The 23,844-nt window shown below is 44.3% G+C and overlaps 1 long non-coding RNA gene across 1 annotated transcript; it reads right to left on the bottom strand.

Annotated features, from left to right (window-relative positions):
- Positions 1 to 486: 486 nt before the first annotated feature.
- LOC116660170 lies at positions 487 to 23,589 on the bottom strand. Its single transcript, XR_004315524.1, has 3 exons — positions 23,575 to 23,589; positions 20,963 to 21,072; positions 487 to 510 (listed from the first exon to the last, which is right to left on the bottom strand). It is a non-coding gene; the product is annotated as an uncharacterized LOC116660170 (long non-coding RNA).
- Between the last annotated feature and the right edge of the window lie 255 nt (positions 23,590 to 23,844).

Raw genomic sequence — 23,844 nt, 5'->3', positions numbered from 1 at the left:
GTATCTGGAAACAACTGAGTCCTTGGCCCTGATCGCATCTCTTCCACGGGGTGGGGGTGGGGGCGGATGTGGAGAGGGGAGGGCGGCAAGGCCTGAGCTCCTCTGAAAGGCTAGCAGGCTGCCAAGGTCCCTGGATCCTTCTCCCAGGTAGGGGCAATGATATAAACCAGACTGAAGATACACCAGCAGGCGCATCAGACTCTCAGCCTCCTTTACAGACCGTGTTAGGACAACCTGCCCGTTAAGGGGACATGCAGTGACATCCGTCTAACCCTCTGTGGGGTGGCAGAAGAAGGAAGAATGAAGGCGGGCGCAAAAGTAGTTTCCATGGCATCCTCTGTCACAGAGTAGATGACTATAGGATTTCTAAGTACAGAACTGGAAAAATCATCCCATGTCCTTCCTTGGTTTTCATCGCTTCCCATGTTGAGAACTCAGATTCCATGACTCTCTGGATCTACAGCCTCTATAATTCTCTTGTTGGGCGTCACCATCTGAGAGCAGATGCTTCTGTGAAAATGCATGGAAATAATTACAGGAAAAAGTCTCCAAGAGGCATCGGCCAAACAATAAATGACAAGATGCCTTTGGGCAGAAATCTAGAAAAGACTCATGTGAATTGTAAATGACACCACAAATTCTTTTTCTTTTTCCCAAATACAATTTTGGCTGTTTGCCGCCTTGAGAGCTTAGGTGGCCATCTCTGTAATTTTCATCAGCTTGGACACACATTGAAATGGAACCAACATTGTTAGCCCAGCTTGGGAGCTGCTCTCTATTTTTTCCCACTCGAATACCAGCCTTACCAAAGAGAGTTTCAATTTGAGATGCGTTCACTCCCTGAGCAGAAGCCCCGTGGAAAATGATTCTTGAGAGGACATGCAAATGTGCCAGTGACCTACATACAGAGCCTATAAGCCCATCAGATTGCTTCTGCCACTTGAAACCTGGGGAAAAATGGAAAAATAAAATTGCATGTGGTATGTTGTGCTCCACGAAGCTTTTCCAGGGCTGTTTTATAAAAGATCATTCATTAGGAACATTTTCCTTTGTCTTCATGGCTTTGCCAAATGACACATTTAAACTGGACGTGGTTATTCATGGAGTAATTAAGGTGTGAAATTATTGCATTTGATGTTTTATTTCAGGGTTTTAAAACTGCATGATCCTTTCACAACTTATGGCATCGGGAGCTTTTAAAAAAATGGAGGTCAAGGGATTCCATAGCTGGCGTAAACTACACACACGGGTAATACATCCTTGCCACTTTCCTTAGGCTGGGCGGACGAAGGTTAGCTCACCTAAACATTTCCAGAGTTTATTTAGGGTTAATAAAGTCGATTAGTGTCAAGGAATTGGTGGGGGTGGCATTTGTTTTCTGGAGGTCTACTTTGGGTTGAGGCACAGGTCAGAAATACGGACTTTGTCTCTCTCTGGCATCGTTGGGGCTTACCTTCCTCGGCTGGTGTGCCTTCATCCTTCCATTTTCCCGCATGCCTGGACACCGTGCCCCCCACCCCAAATAAAGATTGGGTAGGGCTGCAGTTCACATTGGAAACAAACAGGAAGAGATGATGAGGTATCAAAAAGCCTTTGAGGCAACAGCATCAGGGGTCTGTGCTTTCCTCAAATCCAGCAGCATACAGACCTGCAAGTCTGGGTCCTTCATGCTCGGACACTAAGTCACTTGCTCATGGTCACCTGAAGCAGGTGGCGGCTAGGATTTTCATATCTCAAAGGCCAGGAGAGAATGGCTGGATTGGCTTCCCAAGCCTCACAGAAACCTCCCTTTCCCAAGGCCGTGTTCAGAAGACTCAAATTGCAAGTTAAGTAGACTCGGCTATTTAAAACTCCTGTGACTGCGGTGGGCATGTCTCCTATTCTTCAATTTCCTCTTGGAAGCTTTGTGCTTCTTGGAATCTAATTTCTCTGCCTCCTTCCCGCGTTGTTTTCAGTCAACCACATTTCATTGTCCTTAATTAACCTGGAGGTATTAATGCTGAGTACACAGTTTAGAAAAGCTTTGTTTCTGAAATTAAATTTCACCTTTTTCCCCCTTCTAGGAAAGATTGGGGCAGCCAAAAATATATGGGTCATGTTTCCAATTATAAAACACCAAGGATGCTATTTTTCCTCCTGCACTAATAAAAATAGAAATGAAGGAGGGAAGCTGAGCTGTCTGTATGAAGTCAGCGGTCCCCAACATGGCTGCTGCAACTGCCAGTTGTTAACCACCAACTGGACTGTCTCACGTGACCAAAGAGGCTGCCTGGCAGCCGGGGGGGATTTTTACCCAGCAGAGTCGCTAGGTGGCACTGTCATTAAGAAAGGAATAGAAAGTGCTCCTCGCTATAGACCTGGTAAAGGCAGTTAAGCACTTAAGATAATATATGCTTAAAAAAACCCAAAACATTGGGGCCTTAGCCTATGAAATTGAGCAATACAGGCAAATTGTTCCAAATCTTTGAATTTCTGGAGAGTAAATGCTTGGGGGTGAGTAAGGTGACGAACGGAGATCCTGGGAAGCGGGGAACAGAATTGGTAAAGGCTCTTAAGTACTAAGCAGTGTTTTAGAATTTAAGTAGTTCAGCATGTTACGGCTTCGGCTTCCTATGGGAATAAAGAAGAATGTGAAGTCGGGACTGGAGAGCAATTTGATTAAGAGGAGTTACAGGACGTCGTGCTAGAGATTTTATCAAGAGAGACCAGGAGGTCACTGAAGCAGGAGAGCGACGTGATCTGTAAGTTAGGAGGCTAAAGTCATAGTTACAGGTGGGAAATAATCAGTGAACTAGCACCTTAACACAGGAGATGAAAAGTAGCCCGTGGGAGGTTTTAGGGGGGCTTCTCCTGGGTGGGGGCATTGGGAGAAGGGCAACTGTGGGTGACTCTCACCGTAGTGTTCCTTTAACTCTCTAATATTCACTATCATCCAAGGAGAGACTCTTCATTTGTAGAGGATCTTCAAGACGTCCGACACAGTGCAGAGCCGTACTGACACCGTGGCCACCCAGATCCTGCTCTAGAGAACACTCAGACTCTTGAGACAGGTCAGTGGATTTTGGCAGCATGCAAATGGTAGGAATTCCTGTTTGTTGTGCTTACGTCTTTCTCCCGACTCTACCTGCAGCCCATGTTGCTGGTGTTCTGTTCTTGTCTCATCAGATTTTGCATCTACAGGGTCAGACAGCCACCCCCACGCAGCAGGATGGAAGTGCTTAGGAACTGATGCTCCCAGGAGCAGCCCTCGCTGAATGCTTGATGGATGTCACTGCATAATACTTTCCCCGGACCCCTCCCACAGACGGACAATGCTCAGGCTTGCGTTTCCCAAAGCTCTGCAGCAAGATGAAGCTTTGGCTGCCCTCAGTGGTATCTGGCGTTCTAATGGACGCTTTATTGGTCCCTTCCCTTCTGAGCCTCACTTCCCGACTTCTCTATCAGTGCCTGCTGGGACCATCTCTCAGCCTGCTTGCACACTAATCTTCCTTTGTCTCAGGGGGACACAAAGTAAAATAATATTGTATCAGTCCTGAGCTCTGCCTTCGGGAGAAAATATACTTCCAGTGTGGTAGATAACCGAGGCTAGACTCTTTTGCTAGGAACAGCAGCATCAGTATCACTTAGTAACTCCTTAAAATGCAGACTCTCTGGTCCATCCCTAGAGCAACTAATCAGAAACTCTGAAGGTGAGGTTGACAAGCAATGGTTTAAAAAAACTTCTAAGAGATTCTGATTTAGGCTCAATTAGTCTGAGACCCACTGCTCTAGGGAATTCTGGCTTAGAGAAGATTAAGGGTACATTTTCAGAATCTTCAAATGTTCCTCACCCTTCCGGTTGCTCTCTTCTGGGTGTTCCCTAGTGTAACATCATTTACAATGGGTCCTACACTATAGGTCAAAATTAACCCACTGGCTTATAAGTCCAACAGGAAACACCACTGCTGATCCTCTGCTGAGGATCTAGCTCTCTCAACTAAATTTGAAAAAGCTCTCCCAGAATTCACTCCCCTCATCTGTCGGCAGCTACTGGTGACAGCCACAACAGTAAGAATGTGAGGCAGGAGGACTCACATTTACACACATTGTCTGTGTCGTTTCTGTAAGATACTGTTAAGAGATGTGGAGTGATGAGACTGTCGTGAAGAAGGATGCTAGGTTTCTCAGGTGTGCACTAATTATTTGCCTTGCCTCGGGCTCTATAACAGAAGCCACTGCAGCGCAGTGTTAGGAAGAGAAGCTACAGACCACCAACCCCCTCCCCAACCCCGCACAAGGACTTGGCAACAATCATCCCACAATCTGCATGAACTCTGTGCCAACTTTGCCCCATTCTGGTGCTATTACTGTCAAGCTCAAGACCTTTGGTTCTGCCTCTTCACCAGTTTTCCCTGTTGATTGACCTTCGTATTTCTTCAACAGATGTGGGATCCTTCTATATGCCACACCCTCTGGCTATGATGACTTCTGATGCTTCCGATGTGAATTACCTACCCCACCCTTAGCCCCAGAGAATATCCACTTGGTTCTATCTCCCTCTGACTCCCCCATCCCATTTATCCTAGGTATTGAGACAACATTTACAGTCTAAGACGTGCGCCAATGCCATCAGCAGAGTGGGATTGATCTTGGGACATATGGCAGATGATCCTAGGCTTAACAGGCAGCATTTTTTCAGGGAACAGTCAGGGTTCCATTTGGTCTTCAATCAGGAAGCAAGAGGAAGGGAACTAAGAAACCTGGATATGGGAAAGTGATGCTGCCATCTCCCCACCAATGTGTCTCTGGATGTTTTGTGCACAGGAATCATATCCATACTCAGCAGAATGATCAAGGATTATCTCCATCCCCTTTGCTCCAACCTGAATTCACCAACACCTCTTGAGATATTCCTTGCGTGACATGTCCTCAGATGCTCCCATCTGCTCACCTTCTTGTGGCATCTATCACTTATCAGTATAATGCTCTTAAAATACGGTCCCTAGGATGGAGCGAAGCACTCTATTCTGATGCAGAAGATGCAGAAGGAGATGCTGTCTGGCTGCTTTACTGACCACCTCATACTCTCAGCTCTTACCTATTTAAGCTTGCTCGTGTTTCCTTAGTTTTATTCTTCTTAATTACAGAGAGAAAATGTGGGTTAGAGAAAACCGACTGCCTTTTTACTGATAACATTTACTGTCTCCCCTCCTTATCATGATTATATGCCACCTCCCCTTGGAAACCATCCCGAGGCAGGGATGAAGCACCTCCTTCCTGATCTCTTGATTTCATTGTTCTGTTTATCTTATTATTGCAGCTGTGATCTTCCATTTCTGAACTTCTTTTTGTTACTAAATACAGGGAATTATGTTTTAACCCTAATGCATAGGATAGTGCTTGGGAGAGAGGAAAAGCTTAATCAAAGTCATAAATGAAAAAGATATTTCTGGATATGTAGCTCCATCTCCAATTATTTTACATTCTTTTCCTTTTTAAAATATGTGCGACTTTATTTCTGGGACCTCTATCCTGTTTCATTGAGCTATGTGTCTTTTTTTTTTTTTAATGCCAGTACCATGCTGTTTTGATTACTATGGTTTTGTAATGTAGTTTGAAGTCAGGAATTGTGATGCCTCCAGCTTTGTTTTTGTTTTCCTTCAAGGTTGCTTTGCCTATTCGAGCTCTTTTGTGGTTCCATATAAATTTTAGGCCCGTTCGTTCTATTTCTGTGAAAAATGCCATTGGCATTTTGATAGGGATTGCACGGAACCTGTAGATTGCTTTGTGTAGTATGGTCATTTTAGCAATATTAATTCTTCCGATCTGTGAGTGAAGAATATCTTTCCATTTGTTTGTGTCATCTTCAATTTCTTTCATCAATGTTTTCTTGTTTTCACCTCTTTGATTACATTTATTCCTAGGTATTTTATTTTTTTGATGCAACTGTGAATGGGATTGGTTTCTGAATTTCTCTCTTTTGATAGTTTGCTATTAGTGCATGGGAATGTAACTGATTTTTTTTTAATATTGATTTTGCATACTGCAATTTACTGAATTCATTTATTAGTTTTAACATGTTATGTTCCTTTCCTTTCCATGCCTAGCAGGTGACTTTCTTATTCTCTTTGACCTATATGAATGTCATTGACTACACTCCTGCCAGCTTTGCAACCTGCAAGCTTTGCAGCCTCTTTTGTGTGCTCTTTCCCTAAGACCATCAATCTTTCCATCTTCATTCACCACAGACATCCACAGATATCAGCCCTAGGGAATGGGAGGTTAAAAGGATCTGGTTTGACTTGACCAGTGCCCTTTCTTCCATTCACAGCCAAGCTTTTGACAAAAATGGAGGACTTCAGATCCTCCTCACTCATGTTTAGTCTAGATCGCAGTACCCCTTTTTCAGTGGTACCAAACCTTTCTAGTGAGGCTTATGTTGCCAAAGTATTAAATCAAGATTGGTGGGTGCTTGTCAAAGACATGTGAAAGTGTGGCTGAGATAACTCTCAGGACTCTTTTAAATCCTCAATTCCAGGGTTCTATTATTCATTGCCTTATGGTTCAGTTAAACACAAGATTTCCCAGACTGAACTATACATTGACCTAAGAGATTTATCACCACAGCCTCTGGGACTCTTTGCATAATGATGCAATAGATTTTCAACCAAAATGATGCCCTTCCCTTGCTAATAAAGCAGCCCATTCAGGTTTAAAAGAGGAAGTCCAAGTCATATTGCTGGACCCAGTCAGATATACCTTCATACCACCAGCCCTGTCCCATCAAGGCACTCCTCTGTTTCTCACTTCTTTTTTTTTTTTTTAACTAACTTTTTCTTTTTCTCACCTCACCTTTGAATAGATCAGTCAAAACACTGAGGGGAAAGGGAAGTAAGGGGAAGGGTTCTTGAAAAAGTCAGTGGGGGAAATGGCATAAAATTATTCTTCTTTTTAAATAAAATTATTTTTACAAATAAGAAATGGGTAATTATTAGCATGTAGACGTTTACACTAAATGGATGGCAAAGAACTGGAATATATTATAAAGTGCCTGTTTTAATATCTGTATCTTGGTGGTTGCTAGGTTACACTGGTACTTGTAATAACATTAACAGCAGCTAGAAATATGTGTAGACACTTTCCTCATTGAAAATATTACTGGCAAGAAAAGGGACATACTGCTGGCTAGCACAGTGATATATTATATGTTTCCTGTCGCTTACTAAAATGCATCTTAGTTATTCATAGTATTAGTGGTTCAGTTTAGTTTTCCATGAAAATTGTTAAACATTGTGATGATGTGCCTTGAATTGAGGCATCTGAGTGGTGGATACCTCTGTCTCCTTGAATCATAACTATGTTCAATTCCATTGTCTTACTCTATTCCATTTCATTCGATCCAAAAGACCCTTCCTGAGCACCTACTAAGGGCTGGGCACTGTGTTTGGACACTTGGGATGTAGAAGTGAGTAAGAGAGTAATTGGATCAGAAGCAGTCAGGAAAACAGCTTTTTTCTTGAAAGCACAGCAAATAATGTTTCCTTATTTCTGTTTTAAGAATCTTTTCATTACTGTGTATCAAAGACGGCAGCGCTTAAATTTGCCAGTGGCTGTTAGTGGAGGGGTTAGCCTGCTCTTGGTTTGCACTAGGTAAGGCTGAATTAAGCAGTTAAATCAAATACATATAATGCAATTATTGCTTTGCCTGGGTCTGGGTAAATCTCATGGGAGCACAAAATTATCAAAGAATTTTAAATTGGAGAATAGGGAAAGGAAGAAAGCTCTAAAGACTTCCAAGAAGTAGTGATCATTGAGCTGAGATTGGAGAGAAGAGAGGATTTGGAGATGAGCAAGTGAGAAGGAGCATTTCCAGGGGAGCAACGAGGGTGTAACATCACGGGAAACGTGAACACTTGTTCCCTGATCACCACCATTAACTGAGCACATGCTCAGCATGAGACCGTGATTTAGTGCTTTGCCTGTATTAACTTAGTTAATCACAACCCTCTGAAGTAGATAATCGTTACCATTCCATTTTAAGAATGTGGGAAGGGATAACAGAATAAGCAACTAGATAAAGTCGTAAAGTTAGCATATGTCCTGAAGCTGGGGTTCCAACCCATACAAACTGGCTTCGAAGCCTGAGTTCTCATCTATTACATGAGTCCAGTGTGACTGGCAGGAATGGGATGTGGTGGGGAGCAGTCTGGTAGGTAGGAGAGGGCTAGATTGTGCTGGGCCTTAAATGTCATGTTAAAAGTATTTATACTTGTCTCTTAATATGATGGAGAGCTGATGAAGCATTCCAGGCAGGGGCGTGATTGGTTTTTGATCCACATTTTAGGAAAGATAATTCCGGTGGGAGTATGAAGCCTGGACTTGGGTGGGGAGTACAGCTGGAGATATTTTTTAAAAAATTAATGAAGAGGATATCATAAAAGTCGAGATGAGAAAATTCAGCCTAAGAAGTACTTTTTGAGCACCTAAAGAATGGTTCACAGAAGCTCAGTTCCTTATAAAAAATTTTTTTAATCATTGGTCTTCTCATAACCATGAGGCTTGCGAATTCCATGCATTCCTGGCACCATCCAACATCTGAGCTGAGCCGCTCCGGTCACCTTTTCCCTGCTGTCATGTTCCTGCTTCTCCTCGCTTACTTCTTAGACTTTTCACCATGGAATCCAATCTTATACATCGTACCCCATGGAACTCCCATTGTTGTGAGGACATGTTCTACGAAAACTCCAGCTCCCTCACCAAATGCTTACCTCACCTTTTGCCTTAATCAAAGTTTGGATCCCCATGAAGGACAGAAGAGCAGCCCTCACTAGAGGGGGCATCTTGGTGGAGAAATTAATGTCCTGTGTCCACTTCTCACCTTTCCCAGTATCACATCCCACCTGGCCTCATTTCCTTCCCATCCAGCCTGAACACGAAAGAGCATCATCCTCCAAACCCTCTTGCTCACCTTCCAAGTCCTCACCATCCTATGTCTTTCTTCAACGTCCACCCAGTCTGATTCAGTCTTGGATTTTTCCAATCACCCACCTCGTGGCCCTACACATGAGTAGCCAAGCAACCATGGAGAAAAATCACTGAAAGCTGCAGATATATGACTTGTAATACTTTTATGTAAATCTGGTCACATCCTTGTCCTACTACCAGCAGCAGCAACTGGAAACTCTCACCGCTCAGCTCTAAATTTCCCTCCTTGTCCGTGCGCTCTCAGGGGATGGCTTCATCTTGCACACGAGAGACCCCTCTCCACCCTCTGTCTTCTTTTCTCCTTTTACATTAATGCTTCCCTTCAGCTCAGCTCTGAACTGATCTTTTCTCTTCCATCTGTGACTTTCATACCCACTGCTTCTCTATTTCCAGGGACATCAGGTCATCGCATGTTTCTAACCTTTAATTTCTTCTTATCTACTGTCATCTTCTCTATGGTCCATGATCATGAGCAACTCTCTTGTACAGGAAAACAAGTCGCAAAGAAGCAGCAGCCAGCTCCAGACTCCTCTGGTCCTTCCGTGCCAACACACACAGCCGTGTTGCGTAAATTGCACCTGCTTGAAAGTGTGGGTCACACCCTCTGTCCTCATTTTTTTTTTCATTTCTCAACATCCCATCTATTTCTGAGTCCACTGAAATGTATCTTCTGCTCTCCCCACCCAAAAAAGCCATCGCTGCCAAAGTCATTAATGTCATTATTGTCGCTAAAACCACAGGCAATTTCCATCAGTACCTGGCACCTCTGATCACTCCCTTAACTTAAAATTCTATTTTTCTTTGAATGTGACATCACCAAAGGATGGTTACCAGAGGAAGATTATGGTATAGTTTTTTGTACAAAATCCACCCTTGTTCAAATGAAAGCATCCATGGGAAACTGCACTGCTTACGGTGGGACAGAAATAAGGGATGATTGCTACTGGTTAACTCCTCCTGCAAAGTATTCTAAACCTTTTCCTCTACAGCCTGTAAGGCCTACCTGCCACCCTGCCTATTTTGCAGGAGGAGAAATCAGGGTCCTGGGAAGTGAAGGGATTTTTCTTAAGGTCCCACAAGGTCAGAACCAGGGCCAGGGCCCATTTCCGCTGACTCTAAACACAGTGTCTTCTCCATTCTCCAGTGGCTTTTTAAGAATATTATGAACAGCATGATTTTTCTTCTCTTTTCCTGATTAACCCCTTCCTCCTTTTCCTGCTTTCCTTCCTTGCCTCCTTCTCTTTTTCCTTTTCTTTAACTTTCTTCATTGTTTGCTTCTTTCCTTTTAAGAAATGTTCAAATATTCATCTTTTCTTTGCTTACCCCTCACCTTGCGTGAAAGCCACAAGCTTTGTTTGTATGCTTATCATTGGGGGCTAAGATGCTTGCCTTGAGGTCATTAACTATTAAACTTAAAGAGAGATAGACTTCCTAAGTGTTCGACGTGTCCACGGTATTCTGTTCTCCAGCCCATGAGCAGAAAGTCTCAGTTCGTTGACAGGGAGACCAAGCTGTTTTTAGTGATGATGAAAGCCTCGTAAAGGATGAGGTGCCCCCTCTGGTCTCCGCTGTGCCTCCCCAGATCCTGAGCGCTTCGCATATTTCTTCTGACCTTTACGCTAAACAGTTCTCATGGCAGATTTAAGAGGCATTCTGTACCTATACCAAATCTCTCCTCATTTCTCAAATCCTTCTCTGTTATTTTCAAATTCCTATCTCATTTAATAATTTATCTGCAAAATCCCTTCACTGCCCTCAACCTGAGATTTATGCCTGCCATCTGGCAAACGTACCAAATAGGGGCACCTTCTCATATCCACGCCAGCTCACTACAGACGGAACACCCTCCTAAAACTACCTGTCATTCCTGAGTTTGTTAGACTTTTCCACTTGGTCTGGTTCAAAGTAGGGTGGTGCAAACCAAGCTCTTACTTGGACTGTGTAAGTTCAGTCCAATGCTTTTTTTTTTTTTTTTGAAATAATGTTTTTTAGGGGTTTTTTGTTCATAAATAGTAAACTCAAAAAGAAGGAAAAATGGGAAATAGATAATAGCACAAACAATAAAATAAAAAAAAAATATCATTTTCAATCCCACCTTCCAAAAATAACCATGACTCTGGGTTGGTTGTGTATTCCCTTTATTATGTATGCTGAGGTGTGTTCTTTCTATACTCAGTGTGTTGAGAGTTTTTATTAGGAAAAGATGTTGAATTTTGTCAAATGCTTCTTCTGCGTCTATTGAGATGCTAATACAATTTTTCATTTCATTTTATTAATGTAGTTTATCACATTTATTAATTTATGTATATTGCACCATCCTTACATCCCAGGGATAAATCTCACTTGATCATAGTGTGTGATCCTTTTAATGTACTGATGAATTTGGTTTGTAGCACTTTTTGGAGAATTTTTGTATTTATAGCCACTGGGGATATTGGATGGTACTTTTCTAGTAGTACCCTTACCTGACCTGGCTTTGCTTCCAGGCTAATGCTGGCCTCATAAAATGGGTTTGAAAGTATGTCTTCCTCCTCAGTTTTATGGAAGAGTTTGAGAAGAATTGATGTTAATTCTTCTTTAAATGTTCAGTACAATTCATCAGTGAAGCCATGCGGTGCTGGACTTTTATTTTTTGGGAGGTTTTGAATTACTGTTTCAATCTCCTCGCTCTTTATCAGTCCGTTTACATTTTCTGTTTTTTGCATGATTCAGTCTCGGTAGGTTGTATGTTTCTAAGAATTTATCAGTTTTTGTCTAGGGGATGCAATTGATTGACATCTAATTGTTCATAGTAGTCGCTTATGGTCCTTTGCATTTCTGTTCTATCAGATGTAATGTTGCCTCTTCCATTTCTGATTTTATGTATCTGAGTCTTCTTTTGCTTTTTTCCTTTCTTAATTGATCCCAATGACATTACTACAACATCTCAGTGGTGTTTGTATTAAACTATTTCACTTCTAATCTCCTGTGGCTTTGCTTATAGTTAGGATGCTATTTCCTTTTGGTTTTCAGGTTCATACTTCGTATCTCCAGGGCAGCAAGGATCAGGCAGCCTCTGCAGCCCCAGCTCATGGGTCCCTTGTCCCCGTGGCAGGGCTGTTCATTCCCTGTTCTGGTCTCTGACTGTCTTCACAGCTCACTGACAAGAGTTCATATGAAAGAGAACACGCTGGGAAAATCTCAGGCAAGGTGCCTGGGAAACAGATTAAAAACAAACATACAAAAACACACCAGTTAAATTGGAGAATAATCAGTTTAGGCTGACTTTCAGAACTTCCTACCCAGCCAGTGGCAAAGAGGAGAATGTTCTTTGCAGTTAATCATTTGTCTTCCCTGGAAAGGAAAGGAAGAATGCTGCACTATGTGAAAAGTGTTCCCCGAGGAATGCGCTCTGTCTCACAATGAACTTGATCTTGGTAAAAAAGCCCCAAGAAGCCCCCCTGCAGCCTCCACGCTGACAGTCTCAGGAGCTGTTTCAAAGGGGAGGTGTTTGTTGAGACTTAATCCCAGAAAACAATTTTCTTCTCATTGATGGATGGAAGTGAGTTACGGAAACTTGGAGGAAATATGGAAAATTATCTGAAATGAAGCAATTTGGCTTACTTCCTTTGGAAAGAGGCTTTTGTTCAAAAACATTTATTGAAAAGCCATCAATATTAAGTGTGTTTTCATAGCACTGTGAGATGCTCAGAGTGCTGTTCGGCTTTTGTTTTTCAACCTTATAGGCTCTGCTCACTTTTGATTTGGAAACAGAAGTTCTCATTCATATTTCAAAATCCTTTCATGAGCCTCATGAGCGTCCCAAATACAGAAACTGAAATGAGGAGAAGATGGTAAATACAAATCAGGTGTTTCCCTCCCAGACCCTCTCCCGGGCATGAATGGCAGGCTTAGGGCATCTTACTAGGCGTGCAAATTGCTCTTCTCTCTGTGTTTGGAGACAAGTGTCCAAATCTCATTTGCAGGATATGATGACTATTTGATTGGTCACCTCTCTCTCCTCTTTTCTACTCAAATGCATACGCTCTCTTACACTTTCTCACTGTGCTCTCATTCTGACTCTGCTCCTGAAAGCGTGTCTCTGCTGAGCTCAGAGAACATTTCTTCAGCAGCGTATGTAAAGGATCACATCAAAAGAGGAAATTGCATTTTAAAAGCACAAAATCAGGTGGAAGGAGAGAAGAAGGATGCGGACAGTTCAGTTCTGAAGGAGTATGTGGTTGCCCTGGTGTGGCTCTACCCTGAACTTGGATTGTGTGATTGTCCTGACTGGGGATCTTTAGCGTCTGCGACCATACACAGAGATTGCCATCAGCAACGGTGGGACGGCCATTCCCTGAATGTGATGTGGCTACGGTTACAATGGTCTCAAGGAAAGGGTAATAAAGGATGAAACAATGAAGCTTCATTCTCTAAGTCGTCACCGCGCCACAATACAACATTGCATTACATTTGGTGACTATACCAACATCCACTTATCTGTTCGCCTGTTGGTGGACATTTGGGATTTCATTTTTATTTCATTTTTGCTTTCAGATTTTCAACTCAGTACACATGTATGTATAAGAGATTTCACTGTAGGTTTGCAGACAAAGCATTTAAGTATAGGTGGGGGAAAACACACTTAAAAAATAGATACTAAACTATAATTTTTTAAAAAATGTATGCAAGGTTCACCGAAATACTTTTAAAAGAACGTTCATAGCAGCAGCATTTTTAATAACCCCAAGGTGGAAAATACCCCCAAATCCATCAGCATAGAAGGGATAGAGTTAGTCATGAATGACATAAATACTGTACAGAAACGAGAAGGCGTGTACTAAAATTAAACCACGTGCAACATTATGGATGAAGCTTATAAAAATTGTGCCAAGCAAAAGAAGCCCAACAGAAGAAACTTTTTCCTGCATGATTCTATTTATGTGTAGTTCAGAAACTGACCAGACTAATCTTTGGTGTTGGATGTCAAGATGGTGGTTGCCCTTGGCGAGACGGGGAGAGCAACTGGAAAGGGACACAGAGGTGGGGCCTGGATGCTGGTCATGCTGCTCCTTGCGCTGGAGTCTGGCTCCATGAATGTATCCCGTTTATGAAAGTTCATCAAGCAGTACGCTTGTGACTTATGCATGTGTACACGTGTGATTTGTGGTCGATGATTTTCTCTAAGGTTGCTACTTTAGTAAAACATTCAAAAAGTGACTGTTCTCCAAGTGTAAAGACAAAAGGGGAAATCTTCTTTTTATAGGAGTCCCTGGTGGGTACCTCTCAGTTCCTAACCTTGTTTCCTGGCCTCAGGCCTCCCTCCCTCCCTTCCCCACTCACCCCCCAAGACTGGTGTCTTCCAGCATCATCCCCCTTTTCCACTGAGCCCTGGAGCACAATAATCCATGGCCTCACCACGCCCAGAGTGGGAGGATTCATCCTAGATCCTACAGTAACACCCTGGGGACCCTTGCCATGGCAACCCAGGTGGGACGTTAGCATCCTAAGTCTGGTTGTGTTGAAGTCTCTCCCCTGGTGGGAAGATAAGTTCTCTCCCGCTTCCCTCTCATCCACGCACACACATTACCCATGACAAACAATCCATGTTAAGGACCAAAAAGGAAAGACTTTTTTTCCTCTAAAAGTAACAGAAAATGCATCTCCCTACATCTTCTCATCTTCCCGCAGTGGGTCAGAGGGCAGTCACACTGTCTGGTTCTGGATATTTCTATGGATGTGAGATACTGGATACAGCCGTTAACTACTCAAGGCTCCAGTTTCTTTAAAGCGGGTGTCAGGGTGAATCCCCCTGCAGGAACCATGGGCTGGCTGCGTGGAGGAAGCTACGAGCAAGACCTGGCCTCTCCCAGGCGCCTGAGTTTCAGTGATGACTATCACTGCGCCCTTGTCCAGTGGACCCAGGGCACCCAAGGAGCACAGCCACTTGTCCTGGAAATGCCCCTGAGCCGCACGAAGCACCAGCAAGAGGAGGGCAGCTCCTTGGCAGGGCGTTCTCCCACCCCAGCCATCTCTACAGGGGATGAAGGGCAGCGTATGCACTTTTTCTTCTCTCGTCCAGAGCAAACCCCAGGAGTTTCTGTCCTCCAGTTATGTGTCTTTTCTGATTCACTTTCAGTGCATGCCTGTGGGCAGAGGTGGGCAGGGACTATTAAAGGGTGAGGACTCCAAGAGCCTCTTGGACTCACAAACTGCGGTGTGGGTCCTTCAGCCAGGGCTGTGTGTGTGTGTGTGTGTTTGTGTGTGTGTGTGTGTGTGTGTGTGTAAAACGGAACCACTATGCTGGACACCTGAAACTAACACAACGTTGCAAATCAACTTATCTTCAGTTTTTTAAACGACAAGGTTAGTAACTGAGAGGTACATGCTGGCAGACTCCTATAAAAAATAAAGTTCAGTAAATGTTTGTTGCGCCCCTTGGCTCCTCTGAGGCCACTTCCTCGCTTGGAAATTACTGGAGGGCTATGCCAACACGTAACAATGACAGAAATATCTGGAGAGCCCACTATGAATGAAGAGAGATGTCTGCCGGGAAGTTAGAGGCATGGGACAACAGACGGTGACAACTCTGCCATCGTACATGCTTTTTTGCTTCTGCATCTGTTTGCCTGCCCTCCGAGCCATGCGCCTGGAAGGCTCAGCGTGGATGAAATGGTAGCGGGCCTTGGGGAACGGTGGCCAGGGCACGCCTGGCCCAGGGAGGGGGCTGTCTCCCAGGCCTCTCTCTCCAGATGTTGCACGGGAGCTGCTCACTCCCACTGCTGTTCCTTTATTACAACAGTTGGGAAATTAAGGTTCAGATAATTAACTTCTGGTGCTTCTTAAACCTGTCAGACAGAGGGTCACGTGAGCACGTGGAGGTTGCTTTTCCCGGCCAACCGTAGTCAGGAAACCTCTCTCGCTGGCCAACTTGGCAGGTGTTCTGGAACAGGAGTCCTGGCTGCTAAGTCACCAATAATAAAACTTCTGTGGGTGCAGCATTGCCAACTGGCTCCTGCCCTGCTTGCTCCTCTATGGGAGGACGTCTGTCCTCTGCGGCGGCAGACCTGGTGAGGCTCTGGCAGCAGCAGCCCCCCCCAGGGCAGGACTGAAATGCTCAGGAGGTCCCTCTATGCAGCACCTGCTGCTTCTTCACTCTTCCTTCCTCCTGTCCCCTTCCCCGCCATTTGCTACTCACCTCCACGCCCTCAGGGTTAAAGGCTAAACACGGACTTCCCCAGCACAGTGGGTCATGGAAATTGCTTCCACTGGATAGACGCCCCCCTACCATCCTTGTGCGTAGACTCTCCTGGGCACACTCCCCACCCTGCTCCTCACTGTCACCGTTGCTGGAGCCCAAGATGCCCACAGGAGACTGCCACCTCGCACGGTGGTCATCGTAAGGACTATAAGCAGGTGAACGCCCTCTGTCTACTCCCAATGGTCAAAAGGACAGGTACACATGAAACTCTGTCCTGGTCCCTGTGGTGGCAGAGTAACAGCCCCCAAAGCTGTCCACATCCGAATTCCTGGAACTTGTGGACACGTTGTCTTACATCGCACCAAGGGCTCTGGGTATGTGATTAATGTTACAAATCTTGAGGCGCCCCATCAATTGTATTCCCAGTTCTTGCCATTTACTTTCATGTCCGCATCTTTGTTTAATCCCTTGCCACCTTCTTGTGTCTTTTTCCCTTGATACCAGCCCCTGGACAACATCCACCCTCGCTCTATTGTCAGGCAATGCTATGGGCTTTCTGCGTGCTAACTCCTAGGCCCTGTTTCTTCCAAGGCAAATTCCCCCGCATCCTATTCTCCCACCCCTTGGAGAGTCCAGACCGCCCACCAACTTTTTCCCTCTACAGCTCTGCCACTGTTTGCCTTTCCCAGGATTAGTGACAGTATGTTGTATCAGGCTAGCCCAGTCCCAAGAAGAACCACATGTTAATTTAACAGAGAAAACATCTCATAAAGAATTGCTCATTAGTTATTAAAGAACTGAATGAGCCAACAGAAAATACTATGAATAACTAGCAACTACCATCCTTACGGCGGAGGGAACGGAAGGAAAAAGTTGAAATTATCTCTGAGTTGAAGGTGAGAATTCTGCGAAAGAGGCACTGCTTACCAAGAGCCAACGTCTCTGAACTTGGAGGAGGGCCCATGGTATGGGAACCCAGGCTTCCAAGGACATGCACTGGCCAGTTGTTCCTGGCTTCTGTGAGGGTGTGAACTGAGGCTGATTCTGCAAAGCAAGAGCAGAACAAACTGTCCACTGGATTCGTTTGCTTATCCTGGAACAAACTGTGGTTGCCAGGAAGAAGAAGAGTCTGGGGTCCCAGTGTCAGGAACAGGAATGAAAGCATACTTTCTCTGAGGGTTATCAGATTTAGCCAATAAAAACACAGGATACCCAGTAAAATGTAAATTTCAGATCAACAACAGATAACCATTAGTGTAGGTTTATCTCATGCAATATTTGGGGCACATGTACACTAAAAAATTATCTGTCGTTGATCTGGAATGCAGCTCATTTTGGTGTCCTGTGTTTTATCTGTCAAGTCTGCTTCCTCCTCCAGCCTTCTGATCTCCCTCCAGCACCCCAATTTCCAGACCTCACAGGAAGCAGCTGGCAGAGCAGAAATGTGGTTTGCAGGGTCCTGACTCCAGCACAGTCAAGATGAGCATAGTGGGGTGGTTTTGGAGCTGAGATATGGTAACTTCATAACCGGCACAGTGACTTATTGTCACCTCAGCCCCTTCCTCCTACAAAGTCCCATAGGCACCTATTTGATTGCTTATATCCACAGTTAACATTTTGGAAAATTCTAGATCCTGGAAATCTCAAACTGCCAGTCTATGGGGCAGGGGAAGTGGGAGTAAATTATAAATGGCACACTGCCCCATCTCTCCGTGCCCCTCTCTCAGACTCAGTTTTCATCCTGTGCCTTGGAACATATCCCGGGCCCTCATTCTGCAGTGACTTTGCATCCTCAGCTCCTCCCACCTTGGCCTGGAGTAGCTGTGAGCAAAGGACAGCGGTGGAGGATGGAGAAGGAGCGGGGGGCACAGACGTGAGGAAGGGTCAGTGCTCTTTGTGAAATGACTTCCAAGTCTCTGCTTTTATTTTCTCCCCTGAAAAAAACTAGAATCTTTTTTTTTAACTCGGTCACAGAATGAACAACATCCTGTGAACAAAGATGAACAAACAGAGCCCTAACTTCTGTGGCTGATTTCACAGATTTTTGACAGGTCTCTGGCTTTTTCAACAACTACATGAGTTCTCCTGGGACCCTGCCAGAGTTAGGACAGGACGTGCTGGGTCCTGTGGCTCCCTGGTTCCATTCAACCCCCTACTCCTTTCTCCCCTCCAAGGTGCTTTTTTTGTAGCCTGATGTCCAAGGACCTGCGCATCTGACATCCACCCTCTTTGGCAATCTTAGATTTCATTTCCACGCTAGTCTAATTTAGAAGGAAAACATACTCTTACCCAAACATGATCTGCTTGTTTACTAGAAACGCATCCTTCGAGGATTATTGTCTTCCCCTAATCACAGCTGAATGTGAGTAGATGTAAGCTCTCAAGCGACCAAGATAATCCTCCCTGAGATATTATCAGCGTGCTTTTTATTTTTCAAAATGGAAACAGCGTCAAGGTTTCTGACCGTGAAGGTAACACATATTTGTTATACAAAGTTCAGGGGAAAAATACAAATTAAATTACAACGATGAAAATACATCACCCAGAGAAAGTCACAATTTAAAGCTGGGAATGTAAATGTCCAAATATTTCACTAAACACATACACACACAGTCACATACCCCCTTTGCTGTGATTTTATTTTAAAAAATAGCGTATTACTCATACTAGCTAAGTTTCATTGCAGCAATAAATTAACTCTGGATTCTCAGTGGCTTAATAAAACAAAGTTTATTCCTCGTTCATACTTTTGCAACACGGCTGGCAGGGGCTCTGCTCTACTCAGCCACTCAGTGAGCCAAGCTCACAGAGACTGACCGCACGGTCTGGACCCCGTGGTTTCCTTGGTTGTGGCGGGATGAAAAAGAGACCGGAGCATCAGGTGTTGGCGTCTTACTTCCTCAGCCCAGAAATGACATGAGTTACTTTTGTGCACATCTCATTCGCCAAAACTAGTCATGTGATCCACCCAATTTCAACGAAACTGAAAAACATGACTTTCTGCGTGCCCAGATTAGTGAACACTAGCAATGTCTCCCATATGTGGGTTCACACCACACATATTAGTTTATAATCTGCTGTTTTCAGCCAACGGTTCGTCATGGGCATCTTTCCATGTGTCATCGTCACTTTTAGTGGCTGCACAGTATGCTACCTTAAGATTGTACCAAGCTTTAATGACATAATCCCTCAGTAATGGTTGATTAATGGTTGATCATTAGCTGTGTTTAATTTTTCTCTAATCAGAACAATAGTGTGAAGAACATTCTTGTGACCTGGTCTTTACGCAGGTGCTGAATTATTTTCCTAGTGTGAATTCTTCAAAATGAAAGAATATGCATATTTTAAAAATAATTTGTTACATACTGAGCCAAAGTTCTTCAGAGAAGACAAACTGATTGAATCTTCAGAGCAGTGGTCAAATGTTCTTTTCCATACGTTGTTTCAAGGACTAGATATTAAAATTCTCTGTTAATACCATCAATAGAAAAATGGTGTTTTCTTTTAAATATTCTGTTTCTTTGTCTCTAATGAGAGGAAGAAAATTTCATGTGTTTATTAATCTTTGAATAACTTGTTTTGTGAACTAACCCATTATTTCCTTATCCCCTGGGAGTGCTTGTCTCTTTGCCTATCAATTAGTATATTAATATATCATACATATGAAGTGCATCAACATTTTAGAAAATAAATTACAAATATTTTCCCAATATTTTGTCTTGCAACTTTTTATGGGATTTTTAATTGTAAAGAAAAATTTAATTTCCAAGTTATCATGTATAATTTTTTCACTGTATCTATCTTGGTGGTTTTCATGACAGCTTGATCACCACTAAGTGTCTCGTCACACCTTCCCCACTGCCTGCAGGATAAAGTCACTTTGTACACAACTCTGCTATAACACATATCACTGCATTGCACTTGATTTATGTATCTGTTCATGTCTTTAGACTGCAAGCTCTCTTTGGGGCCATGCTTAATGTTATGTTTCTCTCTCTAGCCGCAGTACCTGGCACACAGTAGACCTTGTTGAACTGACTGTTGAACTGACTGATGAATTGAATGAGTGAATGAATGAGTGAATGAATAAAACAGCATTCTGAATGCTGAACTTGCAACCTGCACCCATAAAGTGATAGAAAATATCACACATGTTAATGTCAAAATCTGCCTTACTCATCCAGGGGAATACACTCTGGAAGTTACTGAAGAGCAAATAGTTTACAGCTAGCTGTTTTACTGAATGTCTCATGCAGTTTAATTTGGATGGATTGCAACTTGGAAAAGCCTGGAGCCAAGGTAAGCTTTGGAAAGAACACGGTCCATAATTGATGCAGCTAATGACCACTTCTGGGTAGCTGGGCCACATGTGAGCGCCCTGTCCTCAGCCTGGCCTGGCCACAAAAGCTGCCGTTTGAGCAGCGCACCAATCACATTAGCCTTTTCAAACCATCAACAGAGGAGCTTGAAGCAATCAGATTTCAACAGCCAGTTAACCCCTCTGGATGATGTCTGTGTCGCACTTGATGCGTTCCCGTGATGAAAAAGAACATGACCAGCTACCTGAAGGCACCCTGTCCCCCAAGTCACCTTCCCACCATCAATTTCCTGCAATTATCATTATCCTGTTTCATCCATTAAAAAAACAAAAACAAAAAAACGTAGAACTGAGTGAAGAAGTTGGAGCTGAATATGAAGGATGCTCAGTTAAAGTGTGTGGACCCCAAATGTCACCTCTCACGCTAACTCGGGTGGCCCTGGTTTATGCACAACAGAAGCCGACCTGGTACACTCACCTCGCAGGTAATTTATACTCACTTGCTATGGTTGAACATTTCACGAGGCGCCTCCTCTCTGCGTCACCTCTGAGGCCTCTCCAGAGTCTCTCAATGAGGGAAGAAAGGATGATCTGGGTGCCAGCAGACCACCTTTGGGATTAAAAGAGATACGCCATGAGGAAAGGATCTCCAGCCTTTCTCTAGTTATGTTTAATTTGTAAAGTCACTGGGAGGCAGGAGGGCTCTATCGCGCACGCACAGCACACTCCAGGTTGCAAACTATGCCTGCGTCTGTTCCTTCCTGCTTCCCCTTATGAACCCCACCGTTGTCGTCCGCATTTGGCTGACAAAGAAACAGGTTCACACAGGCATGTCATCTATAAAAACCTGATAATTCGTGAGGGTGGAGGTAGAGCTGGGATAGCCATGCCCTCTACGTGACCAGGATGGCAGTCGGGAGATGTTTAATCACGTGCATTTCATAGAGGAGAAGCGTGAGGCTCAGAGATGTTAAGGGACCTGCCCTGGGGAGCACAGCTGAGACTCCACTCCAAGGCTGTTGTCCATTCTGGCATGTGATGCTGCCATTCAGAGAGTGGCGCTGCCAGCACTACTCATTGGTTAGCAGTAAGCAGAGCGAGGGCCTGGCAGTTTGGAGAAAAAGAGAAGTAGGTAACTAGACTCAGCACAGTGACTGACTTCATTGCACGATGTTTACTTTCCATTCATACGCCACTCAGCGTGCCTCATATATTTTTAATGGGAACATGCTATTAACGCCAATGGGATTGATTTTTAAGGAAGCACTAGGAGCGGCAAACGTGACTGCGGTGCGGTATTGACTGAGACCCATTATCCGGCCACATTTGCTCTGACCTGATCATTAGCCGACAAAGAGAAACAGGACGTCAGTGTGTTTCAACAAAGCTGTGTCCAAGAACGGGAGAAAGCCCGAGCCCGCCGTGGTTCTGAACACATGAATGTTCTGAACGGCCCTGCATGAAGAACTGGCCACAGGGCCCTTCCACGGATGGACAGAGCAAGGAACTGGAGGGGCTGCTTGCCACCCCCATCCTCCCCCACTGGGCTCAGCGTCCTGCCAGCAACGGTGACATCAGTGGCTCACACAACACACAGAAGAAAGCTACTAACAGACTCCAGAGCCAGATGCTCTTTGTGCCTCAGCTTCCTCACCTACAAAATGGGTATAATATACTTAACTCATCCACGTCTTGTGGGGATTAAGTGAGTTAACAGACACGAGGCGCTTAGCGCGGCTCCTGGCTTGTGATCTGAGCTATGGAAGCGCTCGCTATTATTCTTGCTGCTGTTACATCTGGAGGAAGGAAAACACCATCAGATCGATCATTAGCAGGGTGCAGATTCTCCACGTGGTTTCTTAGCTGTGTGATGAAGAGATAGACACCAATTCTCTTTAGTGATGGACATTTACAATGGGATAGAGAAAACTTTCTTCCCCGGAAGTCTTTGGGCAGCCCCGTATTTGCTCAGAAGTGCCAGTGATAACTTCTGGTTGTGAAGGGGGTGACGTGGGACTCACAGAATGCCGTTGCTAAGTGCCTCCTCCGTTTGCTGGGGTTTTTCCCTGTAGGTCTTCGGGGGCATTTGAGCCCTTACGGGTCTGGGCAGAGCTGAGTCGTACTGGATAACAAAAGTCTGAGGAACTGACATAGTGGTAAGGCCAAGGAAGGCCTCTGACAGAACATTTATATATATTTCATGTGGGATTTGGAGTGGTCTGTAGTAAAACTTGGGAGGTAAATCTCTTCCTCTGCCCCTTCCATGCACTCTCTGATAGAGCTGTCAGATTCACATAGGCAAAATGTTCGTCTTTAATTGGAGTCAGAAAGATGTGGGGGAAGACAATGATAAGCAATATGATACCATGAAAAAAGCTTAAAACAATGATGTGGTTGGGATAGAATAATTACACCAGCATTGCTTATTCCAGGGTCATTTGGGACCACCCTTTGGGTAATGAATTAGCAATCTAGATCAAGGTCATAGAAACGTGCACATCCTTTATTGAACTCTAATCCTGTTTCTGGGAACTTATCCCATTGAAATAATGTAGAAGCAAAAAATTCTGAATTCTGAATTGAGTGTCGATAGCAGAATTAACTTTGAGAAGAAAAAAAGAGATCAAATCTTAGAAAAATGGTTAAGTGAAGAATTTCATAGCCACTCTGTGGAAGCTCTGCTGGTCATTAAGATGGTAGGGAGGCAGGTGCTAAGATAAGTTGGCCCTTCCCTGCAGAATAACCATAACCAAACCCACAGCACTTGTTCTGTGGCAGTTAGTGTTCCAAACACTCACTCCGATTCACTCCTCTAGTCCAGATCACAACACCAGGAGATACTCTAGTCCATGAGCTACGTACTCTTAAGAGCATTCTTATTCTAGGCATGAGAAAACTAAGGCACAGAGAGGTTGAGTGACCTGTCCAAGGTCACACAGCTAGTAAGTTGCAGAGCTGGGATTAGAATCCAGGCAATTCTGATGTGTGCTTTTTTTTAACCACTACTCCATGCCATGCATGTTGGAGGGGAGAGGAAAAGGCTGCCCCAAAGAAGGGAGGTGTTGTTCTTCTGGAGAAGAGAGGAGGGGTCGGCAGGCAGCCCAGCACTCACCACTGCTTGGTTTCCTTGTTTGTAGAACAGGGCTGGCATCTGCCCCATGTGGTTGTAGCACAGATGAAATGAGAAAATGCTCGGGAAGGGCAGAGTCCCTGGCAGGCGAGGCATCCTCGGTGTCTGTTGTCATTTTCTTCTCTCTTGGTGTTTGAGTAGCCCCTTTGAAAACTCCAGGCATCTGTGCTAAAGAGAAAGGGGTGTGTGTCCAGGCTCAGAAGGGGAAACCATGTTTGCATGTGGCGTCCGGACTGGGGAGAGAGTCCTAGA

The sequence above is a fragment of the Camelus ferus genome, chromosome 27, assembly GCF_009834535.1.
Source record: "Camelus ferus isolate YT-003-E chromosome 27, BCGSAC_Cfer_1.0, whole genome shotgun sequence".
NCBI classification, from domain to species: domain Eukaryota; kingdom Metazoa; phylum Chordata; class Mammalia; order Artiodactyla; family Camelidae; genus Camelus; species Camelus ferus.
Note: the sequence above shows the minus strand (reverse complement) of the source record. Positions and strands in the feature narration are given on the sequence as shown.